Raw genomic sequence first — 13,591 nt, 5'->3', positions numbered from 1 at the left:
CAAAAACATAAAATGGGGGAACACCGATCAGACATAGAAAAGGGAAAAGAGACTACAGCACTATCACAACATGTAATGAACACAGGCCACATACCGGATTTTGACAGAGTTAAAATTCTAGATAAAGAGAACAATGAAAAGAAGAGACTGCTAATAGAAAGTTTAAGAATACAACAAAAAATTTACGTAACGATGAACTTAAAGGAAGACACAGATAACATAAGTGCAAGTTATGGAGTGGCAGTAACATAAACAAAATCTGTAATAATAATTTTAAGCCGTTTTTCATAGATTTTTATGTTTACTTTTAAATATAAATTAATGTAAACGAAACTTAATATTATTGTAAGTAAACATGTTTATAATTATTGTGTTATAAAATTTTCTTATGAACAATGTAATTTCAATTCATTTAAATAGACAAAATTCCCCAGAAGAAGTCGACATAACATCGACGAAACGTCGGGAAAAATGCAATAAAAAAAACATATGTATATTTTTATTTGCAAAAACAATATGTCTTTGGAACAAGAATTGAGCCACAGGACTGATAGATGAAAAGTTATAACCTTTTTATATTTTAGCTTTTTACCGGGTTAACCTTCTTTAGGAGGATTTATTTGACGTATACGCAATGGAATTGACATTTAAAACTCAGCGGATTTATTAAATCCGTTTATATGCAAACGTACTGTAATAGTACGGTTACATTAGAGTTTTTTGCCGGGTTAACCCACGGTTACATTAAAGTTTTTTGCCGGTTTAACCCACTTCATGAGGATTAATTTGACGTTTGCGCTATGGAATTGACATTTGAAACCCAAACTCACTGTGTTAATCCGGTTAAGTTTAACCGGGGTATAAAGCTCAACCTTCCTTGACCAGTTATGCCGGCAGTCGTAGTTTAATCGTTTAATGCCAGAATATTTTTTATTGGACATTTGCTTGGAACTAACTAGCGAATAACAATTTTAATTAAAACGTTTCAATTACGTTACAAAAGAAGTTAGTTAAAGCGTTTTATACTGTAAAAAATAAAAAACGAAAGAATCAATAGCAATTAAGTAATTAATTTAATATTTAATAAGTAATTAAATAGAGTTACTTAACTCTATCACTTAAGCGAGTTGTTTTTTTTTGTCGCTTTGTAGATACAAACAACAGTAATAACAAGGGCGTACGCAGGATTTCATTTCGAAGAGGGGGGGGGTACCTGCTGTAGATCTGTAATGAACAGACTGGTGCATTAGGAAAGCTTATCCACCACCTCCACTTCTGGTGCGATCCTTCCTCAGTACGTTGTAACCATCAAAACGCTGTAAGCTGCAGTTTTTGTTGAGCTTGAGGTCATTACAATTAAATTGCAAAAAAGGATGAATTTGGAACAACAACGGCTGGTGTTAAGTGCTGGGTGTGCGGCTGCTGTTGTGTGGGCAGCGGGGAAGTCGCGTATTCTGATGATGACGACGACGCATAGTCCCTCACATGGACGGGTCAAGAACATTGCATCTCACCGAACTTTGAGTGTGGTGGATGCGGAGGTGACAAACTGAGCACATCGAAATTGGTCATGGATTTTCCTCCGTCCCCGCACGGACTAAACGAATTCAGAGAAGGCATTCCGGGATATGCTACTCCCAAGACAGAAAAACGATACAAATACAAACATGTGCACACTGAGGTGGCAGACGCTGGCCGCAACACGGGTGTTGTGTGGTTCCGGGTCAATCCGGTATCGAAGAACTTGCCACCGTGAGAGCACCACTATTGTTGTTCCAAGCGTGTGTGCATGTGTTGCTTTTTCAATCGACTTCAATTAGATGCTATAGAACAGTCATGAGCTTTAGGCAACTTTAAAGTTGGTGTCAATTTCTTTCTGTTTTTTTGAACCATCAATAAATCGATGTGTATTCATTTTTTGTTAAATAAATTAATGTCTTTTGGCGATATTTATGATTAAATTATGTTAAAATAAGTAAAGAAACGTCAAGAAAAATGATGTATTAAATTTCCCTCTCTCGCGATTTCGATCACCACTGCTATAGAAACTCCTTTTACTGTGTGTACAACTGCCAATATAATATGTTAAATGTCAAGAAAAACAGCAGAAACAATTTTTGCAACTACAATTTTACCCAACCTACCAAAAAAGCTTGAGAATTATATTATAATAAGCATATCAACATAAGCCTTAAGCTTATAAAAGACTTGAGAAATTAGTTGTTAAAAGCTTATGTCATAATTGTAGAAAAATCGAAGCGGAACCCTTGTTTATAAGCTTACCCTTATAATTGTAGAACAAGCTTATGCAAGTCCCAATTTACATTAGGCGAGTTTACTTGCGGCAATTGTCAGTTTGATGGAGAGAGAGGTGAGGTATATGGTAACCCTTTGCCTCTCAACACCCTCTCTCACCCACAAACTGACAATTGCCGCAAGTAAACTCGCCTAATGTAAATTGGGACCAATTAATATTATCTTAACCTTAGACTATGTTTACATTTACGAAATCCACTCGATTTCATCTGTCAATTCCTTTGTGTATACGTCAAATGAAAACTGATCTGAAATCGATTGGATTTCATTTGACGTTTGAGCAATGGAATTGACAGTTGAAATCGAGTGGATTTCGTAAATGTAAACATAGTATAACCCTTGTAATAGTAAAACAAGCTTACATATATTCTTTTTAAATTTTTACTAAAATTTTATAAATTCAGATCATATTTTGAGATTTAGTTATAAATTAACAAAATGTGTAGTGTATTTTATCATTGTTATTTTTTAATTTAAATTAAGTTGATTAGTGATTTAAGTTTTCTGTATGCACGGTTTCGATTCTCAGGTCGGGCAAAACATCATACCTTCCAACCGTGGCAAAATATCCCTCAGCGTAATGTAGACGACATTTCCGGATCAACAATGAAAAACTTTTATACAAATGGTGTCGTAAAACACGCCGTTCGGAAACGGCGATACTTGTTATGTCATTAAGCCAATATGAAGCGGCATGCACTCATTAATATGAAAGAAATCTACCGTGTCCCTTAGAAAATTAATTAATTTTGTAGGCATCGGTAATTATATTTTAGCACAACACGGATATAATTATTTAGTTCACACAACGCGGATATATGTACATTTAATCACATAAAAACTAAGAGATCGATGGAAAATACAAAAAAAAAAAAATCTACGAAACTAATTTATCAACATATGTCAATCAACAACAATGTATATACAAATAATTTTCAGGCAGACTTTACTAGGCGTTTACACCAGACAGTTTGTCTTCAAATACAACTCTGATTTACTAACACATGCATACATTTGTCGTTTGTCTCTCTGCTGTCCATCAGTTTTTCACAGACAGCCGGGTTGACAAATTTTTGGAATTTTTGTGAAAAAGAAGTGAGATGATATTTCAAATGTGCTGAAAACAAAAGAATGTGTACAAAACAAAATATGTGAACGGAAAACAAAAAGAAATCGGTGATTTTCATTCATAATTTTACAACTGTTTTCGCAGTTGTCTGGACGCCTACGTCACACAGGCAAGTTGTTGGATTTTGACAATCAATACATGAAGTTAACTGTCCTGTCATGTGTATACGCAGGGTTAGAAAAGTTTGTGCCAGTAAAGCTGGGTACACATTGTCAGTTTCGAATGTCGATATTTCGCAATTATCGATAACTGTCAAACCGTCCAGCAACCACGAAACATTTTGTGGTTGCATGATGAATGACAAAAATGAACGGCCACACTATCAAGCAACAACAAAGCTGTCATTCAAAACTGACAATGTGTACCCAGCTTAATAGTTTTACAAGCATTGTTACAAATTGATTGTAAATTATCGATTTTTATAATAGCTGTGTCCCAGAACTAAAAAGTTTTTAAAATGTTTACGACTTTTACACATTTTACTCGAAAAAGCGTTCCCGTACACAAAAAAGTTGTAAAATGTTCACTTCTCTTTAAACAAAAATGGCGCTGAATGACGCTCTCTTTAAAAACTTTTTACACGACAAACTTGGGCGAGTAAAAAAATAGTAACATGGTTGCCGGCGTCTGATTGGCTGATACGCCGACTTTGACATTTGTTCCAGTTTTTTGACGTATTTTCCATTTTTCCGTTCCCGAACTATTTCAAAAAACTTGTGTGTGAGAACAAATTTTTTGCAGTTCTCTCTTTTACGAGTTTTACCATTAAATAGTACGGGAACGAATCTAATATTATTCTCAAGTCCTATTACTTTTTATTTTTGTTTGGTATGTTGGGTACATTCTCATATTATTAATTAATTAAAAAAATTGAATTAAATATTTACACAAACAGTATCAAAGTAATAGTACGGTTACACTACAGTTTTTTTGCCGGGTTAACCCACTTCGAGAGGATTTATTTGACGTTTGCGCTATGAAATTGACATTTGAAATCCAAACCCACTGGGTTAATCCGGTTAAGTGTAAGGCCATGTTTATATTATAGCCTTTTGTAGGGTTAACCTTCTTAATGAGGATTTATTTGACGTATACGCAAAGAAGTTGACATTTGAAACCCAGTGGGTTTGTTAAATCCGGTTATATATAAACGTACTATAACCTGGGTATTAACAATTAACCGCCTGTTTATAGGTCTGTCTGGTTATTTTCCCAGCAAGAATTCCCAGTGGGAAAATGGAGAATGCATTATATGCCATTTAGATATGACTTCATTAGCCGGATTTAGCACATTATCAGGTTTGTTTTAAATCTGGCATAAATCCTCGTATACAACTCTGTTTTTTGCAACATGTTGCTAGAAAATACAAAAAGTTGCAAGCTGGCACAAGAAACAAGGTAGATGCATCGGTGAATTGCTACACTAAAAATAATTTAAAATGTAAAAATTTTTAAACAAGGCGGAAAAATTAAATTTGTTTTGATGTACAAAGTTGATTTTAATAAACCAAGACTAATATTTACGATGTCTTAACGATCAAATAATTCGTTTATTTATTTTAGATGGGCAAACAGCGATAAAATAATTCTTTTTTTGCTCTTAAGTTATCATTAGTAGCATAATGTGCAAACATTTGCAGTATTAAACAATAAATTTGTAAGTTGACGTATGTTTTTTGAGAAGAATTCAATTTACAAAAAGTTCTTTTGACGTTTCAAATTCGATCAGATGGGCGGATGCATCTACCATGGTAATTGTGCTATGAACAAAAATCAGCTGACTGCCATTTAAATCCTCCAAAATGTATATCTAAATGCAATGAGATTTGTACTGGATTTATTAAATCCAGTCGAGGATTTATGACTAGTCTAAATGAGCTACTACATTGAGAATAAATTATTTATTGCGTTATATGGTTAATGCTTGGTTTACATTTACGAAATCCACTCGATTTCAACTGTCAATACCATTTATTAAACGTCGAACGAAATCCAATGGATTTCAGATGAGTTCTCATTTGACGTATACGCAAAGGAATTGACATTTGAAATAGAGTGGATTTCGTAGTGTAAACCAAGCGTAACCTTACAGAATTTGTCAAAAATAATCTAGAAAAGAACGCAATTTGAGTAAAAATTTATTAAAACACTGTTGTTATAGGATGCATTATATTATTCATCCCAATCCAAATGAAATGGTACTTTCATTTGACGAAAGTTGCACATTGATTACCGTCTATATTCCAGAATCTGTAGATGATGGAATGTGTAGTTTCAAAGTTTGTTTTTTCTTGATTTTTGTATCCCGTTGTTGTCGGCGACTTCCTGTCGTGTCATTAGGTCTGTACGATAACCCAAAAGTTTGTACAAATTTGCACAAACTTTTACTAAATGCTGTACGATAACAAACTTGTAAAGTAATGGGTACTTTACACGATATGTATTTTACATATGGGTTGTCACTTTTCGTATACATTTTGTATATATTTTTTCCATTTTTTATTTCTATTTATTTTAATAACCAAACGTTTGTTTATGTGTTTGTCAAGAAGTCCGCCATAAAGCATTCGAATTTAAATCAGCTTATCAAACTTGCAAATTCTTACAAGAAAAATTTTCCTTGCAAAAACTTGTAAACAAAACTCTCCAAAATTCTCTTACAATTTTCTCCAAATTCGCTCTCTTTTATGGGTACTTTACACGATATGTATTTTACATATGGGTTGTCACTTTTCGTATACATTTTGTATATAAAAAGTGACAACCCATATGTAAAATACATATCGTGTAAAGTACCCATAAAAGAGAGCGAATTTGGAGAAAATTGTAAGAGAATTTTGGAGAGTTTTGTTTACAAGTTTTTGCAAGGAAAATTTTTCTTGTAAGAATTTGCAAGTTTGATAAGCTGATTTAAATTCGAATGCTTTATGGCGGACTTCTTGACAAACACATAAACAAACGTTTGGTTATTAAAATAAATAGAAATAAAAAATGGAAAAAATATTAAATAAATTTTGAAAATCGATAATAAAAGTGAAATAAATTATTTTGTAGTTTGTGGTGACTATTTTTTTATTTTATTATTTATTTTATTTAATCTTTCCCGCCAACTTCTTCTTCTTGTTTATCAAATCAGCTGACTTCTTGCAAGTGTTGGCAAATTGCTGTTCGATAACAATCTGCAAATTTTGTGCTTCCAGTAAAATTAGTGGAGAGAGGTTACTGAGAACTTGCTGAGTACTTGCAAGTACTTTTCACTTGCGAAGTTATCGTACAGACCTATTGTTTACTTTTGTAAATTTGTTTAGTTTTGTTTAATTTTTGTGACGGTAAAGACATTGGACAATGACATGTAAAATTGTTCAACATTTGTAATTAAACACTTTTATAACAAAAATATTAATATAAATTATTACAGAAGTGTCGATAAGCGAAGGATATGACGAGAAAGAGTACAAAAAGGCGATTAAAAAGGCATTCTATCCGATTAAATTAAATCAGTTTAAGAAATCACAGCTCAACAAACATCGTAGCGTGAAAAAGGCATTTATTTAAATAATATCCATAAAAGAATTTTATGTTTTTATATTTATTGTTTATGTTTATGTTTTTATATTTATTCACAATTATTGTTTTTGTATTCTAAGAATACGTGCATATAAAATTCATATAAACTATGATTATTATTAATAAAAAATTGAATTAAAATATGTATTTTTTAGATTTAATGAACATACTTTTAATGTATTCTGGGGGAATGAATTATATAACTAATTTTAAAGTACTAATAATATAATGCATTGAGACACATCAATTATATACTTTACAGGCATGTCACAAATTCCGATCGGAATGGTTTCAATTCCGTAATTTCATTTCGATCGTTTTTGTTTTAGCTTCTCCAGATTTCGATCGATTTGGTGAATTCCGAAAATCGTATTTTTTAGTATAAATATGGCAACATTAGAGGAAACAAAAGAAACAAAACAAAAACAAATGATTAGAAAACACTGTGGAAGAGGCAATTCTAAAAATATAGTGTTTACAGAAAGCTTTTTTGTGCGAAAAGATTGTTAATTTTTATTGGATTTTCACTTTTACTATAACTGAGGCGCAAAAAATCAACATAACATTGAAAAATACCGTATTTGAGTTCTTTCTTATTTTGTTCTTTTTATGTTTGCTTTAAGATATCATTCGTATTGCCAGATTGTTGAGTTTTTAGAAACAACAAATCTTTGTTCAAAGAAAAACTTGATTTTCACGAAAAAAAATTATGTGGCAACACTTTGTTTATAATTGGTTTTCCAATTTTTTTCTTTTTTTGTGACCAGGTGGTTATAATGATTCGTATATTTATTTTTGATGGGCTTCGGACCAAAAAAGCCCATCAAAAATAAATATACGAATCATAATTGGTTTTGTTGATTGAGAAATAATGGAAATTTCCGAATTTTTTCAATAAAATGATAAAAAATATGAAATTAAATGTGATTGTGTTAATAAAACAATATTTGTATTATTTTCAAGTGATTTTGGAGTGTTTTAAAGTGACATGTTACCAAAAAAATACAATTCCACTTTAAAAACCAAAAGTGGCTTCATTCCGAAAGAATTTTTCGTTTTTCGGTTTCTGAAGAAGCTAACAGGCATGTCACAGATTCCGATCGGAATGGTTGCAATTCCGAAATTTCATTTCGATCGTTTTTGTCTTAGCTTCTTTAGATTGCGATCGATTTTGTGAAGTCAAAAAACTTAATTATTTATTTTAAATGCGAAATTAAATGTAAATTTGTTAATAAAACAACATTTTAATTATTTCTAAGTGTTTTTAGAGTGTTTTAAAGTAGCAGATTCAAACAAAATAAAAATACAATTCCGTTTGCAAAATCAAAAGTGGTTTCATTCCGAAAAATTCTTCGTTTTTCGTTTTCTGAAGAAGCTAAAATTCCACTTTCGATCGGAATTCGTTTCTGTGACATGCCTGTAAATACGGAATCAATTCCAATTTCGATCGGAATTGGTTTCTGTGACATGCCTGATAGTGTTTATGCATTACCTCCTCGTTTACCATTGCTTCCACTTTCCCACTTGGTTGCCCAGCAAGAACTTTCTCAGAGAGTAAGGAGTTTTTATTCTCTTTTGCAAGAAAATTGTAAAAAGTAAACAGACACCTTCCCAGCAAAAACCAGCAAGCAATCAGCTGACTTGCCAAAACAGAACAAAAAGAAGCAAAAATCGTGTATTTTATTTAAAATAAAAAAGAAAATAACCCAAAAAAGGAATTTTTCCACTTTGCAACTTTGTTCTCCGAAAAAAAACAATACAATTAGGCTTGCTATTTCCACAATAAAATTGTTTTTAATTTTCACAAACATAAATCACCGAATAAATTAAAACAACTGATTGATTGTTTTCAGGAAGAAGAAGAGTTACAGTTCCAGCAACAATTGGTACAAATTGTTGCAAGTTTTAAGGTAACAAGACAGACCTTATGTATGTCGCACGAAAACCCGTACGAAATAAAAATTAACTTTCTGTTCGCGCACACAAACTTTCTTTAAACAGAATATTTTCACAATTCTCGCTTCCACAGTTTCATGGTGGAATAAGAAGTAACACCATCATACAAAAAGTCAAATTTGCTCACAATCATGGTACAATTACCAGGTAGATGCATCAGCTAACAACTACAACAAAAACGGGTTGAGTACTGTGATATGTCAAAAATGTTTTCCAAAAATAAAGCGATTCACACAATTTTTTCAAGAAAATTATGTTAGGCAGTTATTAATAAACACATTATTACAAAAATCCGACTAAATTTCACAATTTTTCTTTTAAATTTTTGTTTTTTAATTTTGTGTTTTCAATTACAACAACTTTTTTGACAGCTCACAGTACATCAGCTGGGCTGATGCGGGTACCTGTATGGTTGTGCCATGCTCACAATAATGCATTGTTGTGAATTGCTTGTTTACATTTTGTATGTGTTTTTATTCACAATAATGCATTTTGACAACTGGTACATGGTGGAATAAGAAGGTGTTACATCAAATCATACCAAACGTCAAATTTGGTCACAATAATGCATTGCTGTGAATTGCTTGTTTACATTTTGTATGAGATGTTATTCACAATAATACATTTTGACAACTAGTATGATGATCAGATGTTTTTGGCGCTAAACCTTCTAATTCCACCATGAACTGGTATGAAGATAAGCTGTTTTTGCCGCTGTACCTGTATTATTGTGCCATGCACAGTTTTTTTCTAAGCATATGTTTTTGTTTTATTTCTTTTGATTCCTCTAATGCTGCCATACTAAATAATACGATTTTCAAAATTCACCAAATCGATCGAAATCTGAAGAAGCTAAAACAAAAACGATCGAAATGAAATTACGGGATTGAAACCATTCCGATCGGAATCTGTGACATGCCTGATAAACCCAAATTTACATGGAAAAGTGTACGTTTACGTGTTATTTCGTATGGCTTGTCTGTCGCATAGATTTTCGTTTCGAAGGTGTTTGTTTACATGAACAGAAAATGATTTTTTCCACTTCAGAAGCGAAAGAACATATGAAACAATAATATAACGTATATACACGAATTGGAAGAATTCCACACCGAATATAACATTTATTAACTAATGTTTTGAATGCTCGAATTCCACAACAATTTTGTGTATGTACATCAGACATTAGTTTATACAAAAATTGTATTTTCATCCATTAAAAATTATTGCTTTGACTGGTTTTGATATTAATATGAGCTTCATTGATTAAAAAGTCTTACATAACTATGCCTACCACACCCACAAAGACATTGTGCAATGAAGGCTTTCAAAATATTAAACCTTTCATTTTTGTTCGGTATACCGTTAGGCCAATTTTTTGTACAAAACGAAATTATAATTTTATTTCCTGTCTACTACCTGTAGACAACAATCCTACCGATTTATAAGGTGGAAATGGCTAATACGAAACCATTTCCCAGACAATTCCCTCGTAAAGGACTCAAAGAAGTGGGGTAAAACCCAAGGGTAAATAAGCGCCGACTATGGAACGACAATCACAGGGTATCGTCATCGAGGGAATGAGAGAAAGCAAAAACTGTGGCTTTAGATTCCAAAAATAAAATAAATTCGTCAAATTATGGGCAAATTTTGGAAAACGTTAGGTATGCCCTAATTATCAAACTTAGACTCAATAATATGTACCATTGAAGGACATTTGATACTAAAAATTAGTCAAAGTAACCGATTTCTAAAATACATAACGATATATTCACATATTGTGTATGAAAATTACCTTAAAGTAACCTTTACTTATATCGTTCTTAATTATGTGGCCAGGTCGATTTATGACTATTTTAATAAATCGTGGTTTCTTTCGTATAAACGAGGGAGAATTAAAACATGTTTTTGCTTTATTTGAAAGTGCTTACCGTGTACTTTATTTACAAATTTTGTTCCATATAAATATTCAAATATTTGGAACGTAGCAAGTCAAATACTTTTTAATACGATGTCGTTCTTAATTATATGGCCGCCACTGTAGCTACAAAATCTGAAAACCTCCTAAATACATAATTATTGGGAATAAGCATTTCGGTTGGGTATCTGGCATTCCATTCGATATTGTCAATAGATGAAAGTTTCGATTCACACAGGCTGAGGGTTATATATCTGTGGGTACGTGTAATTTTAGGTCGTCAAGTGTTATTTTTGCAGATAAGTGAATTGTCTTTTTTTTTTCTAAATACGTTTTTGTGTTATTCATTGGCACAATAATAGAATTACAAATTTAAAGCATACTTTTAGGTTCTAACTAAATCCCTTAATTTTGTTGCCTTTCTCTTTAGAGACGAGATAAATAATCAGAAGGTTTTTGCAAACGAAAAATATGAAAAATAATGTCAGAGAAATTGTCATCAAAACAAAATTAAATCATATGATCATCATCGCCTTATCGGATTTGCCACATAGATTCAATATTGTTGTGTACCTTGCAGTCCATTCGATAAAAATTATTCTAATAAAATTGAATCTGTCCAAACTCAATTTATTTTATTTGCTGTTAGAGTTTTACCATGGGATCCAGCTGTAGCACATCCATTGTACGTTAGTCGTCTAAGGCCTGGTTTATCAAAGACGATTCGAATTTAAATTCGTTTGAATTACTACCAAGCTCCTGTTATTGGAAAATTTTTGTTTGTTTAAAAACAAAAATGAAACAAATATGTTTTCAATAAGCAGAAGTTTGGTAGTAGTTCGAACGAATTTTAATTCAAATTTTCTTAGTGAAACAGGCCATAGCACTTATAGATCTCCCGATACTTGAAAAGAGACGCATAATGCTAAGATATATTGTTACGTTGTCAAATGTTTTAAGTGGTGAAATTAATTTTAATATGCTTTCCCGCAGGACTCCTAATTATATAAAACTCTCTCTAAAACTGTCTTTAGTTAGATCTAATTACGAATTAAGTAATTCACTCCGTGAAATTTATAATAACTTGAATTTTTCTTATATTCTTCGTTTATAGAGCTATTCTCAATAATTGCCAGGTTTATAACTTCTGTGTATTTATTAATATTTGATTCTGTTATTACATATATGTTATAGTGGTAATTTTGATTAATGTTAAACTGGCAGATACAGTTAGAGTATCCAGTTTTCCCAGTCTGACTAACCCTCCATAGTTCCTACGTTATGGGGAGGTGGCCACCCTTAGGTCGGCAGGGACGGGTATGAGTAGCGTGACAATGACAAATTTCATTGATGTTATGAAATCATTTCATAAATTCTATGAAACAATTTTATTCATTCCAAAAAATTGAGTGTGGTGAACTGTATGGGGACTTCTGAGAGAAATCGGACACCTTTTCAAAATGAAGTTTTTGATTTCTTTCAAGGTTTAAAAGCCAGCATCTAAAAACATTAGCATTAGCTGTACACTTCAACTGCTACACAATATTGACACACACGGCTAAATAAGTAACCGAACGCATATTTATTTTGGTACATTTTTGCTTATTTCGTTTTTTGCGCCTAATCTTTTTTCGTTAGGCATAATCGACAACCACGCCTCATATTTAGCAGTCGGCTGACCATTCGTCGCTGCGAATTAGCAACACTCGGTTTTTAGTGATTAGGGTTGTCAACGCAGTAATAAAAAAGGTGTTATTTAATGTCAAAATCATTTACTCGATTTTTGTTCATAACGTTGTTGTGTTTGATCTGCATAGAATGATTGTTTTTAAATAGGCTCGAACAAAACGATCAGGTTTGATGAGTTTTATCCGTTTGTGGTTGTGTGTTTTGTTCAGTAACAAGGGATGATCGAACATATGACTCGTTGGTAAACGTTCATAAATCTGATTTTCGTTTTCAATCGAGTTTGCTCTGGCTCAATGATTGTTCACGTGTTCGCTCAACTCAGTGTTTTTTAACATTTCGGTAAATAGCAGTTAGTTTTTTGTTTATGAATTCTCATTGCATGAAATGCAAAATTAATACGAAATTTGAACCTATCAAATGAATTCACTGATATTTTTATAATATTTATAAAATATTTACTTTAAATAGCATTTGCTGTAGTATGTGTATAGTATCATATACTTATATGAAACATAAGAAATTAATTTTGAATTAATTAATTTATTAAATCATAATTTTTAAATCATATAGGTACATACTTTTGTCCCGGTCCACACTAACGTGAATTTCATTAAAAAGCTTCATGAAATTAGGTGTTGTTAAATCGAATTCCCCACTACAGCAATTTTATGATTTTACTCTACTATGAAGGTCGATCTAGAGACACATAATTTCATGCAATTTTTTATAATGAAATCACTCTAGTGTGGACCGGGACTTATTGAAATTAATGTTTGTTGTACTTTTATAAGAACCACTGTTGTCTCAAATCCAAATGAAATAAACGATTTTTTTGTTTTATATATATATTTCTACTAATTTATTAATTTTTTGTTTCCTACATACACATTTTAAATATTGTAAATCGAAAATATCCACCATTCATACAATTATTCACTGCAACTCCTTTTTTAACACACACACATACTATTTTCGTCTGTTGTGATTTCAATCAGAATAAAAATTCTGAGTTTGAGTGC

Source organism: Musca autumnalis, unplaced genomic scaffold, assembly GCF_047663935.1.
Source record: "Musca autumnalis isolate F117 unplaced genomic scaffold, ASM4766393v1 scaffold_5, whole genome shotgun sequence".
Classification (NCBI taxonomy): Eukaryota; Metazoa; Arthropoda; class Insecta; order Diptera; family Muscidae; genus Musca; species Musca autumnalis.
Note: the sequence above shows the minus strand (reverse complement) of the source record.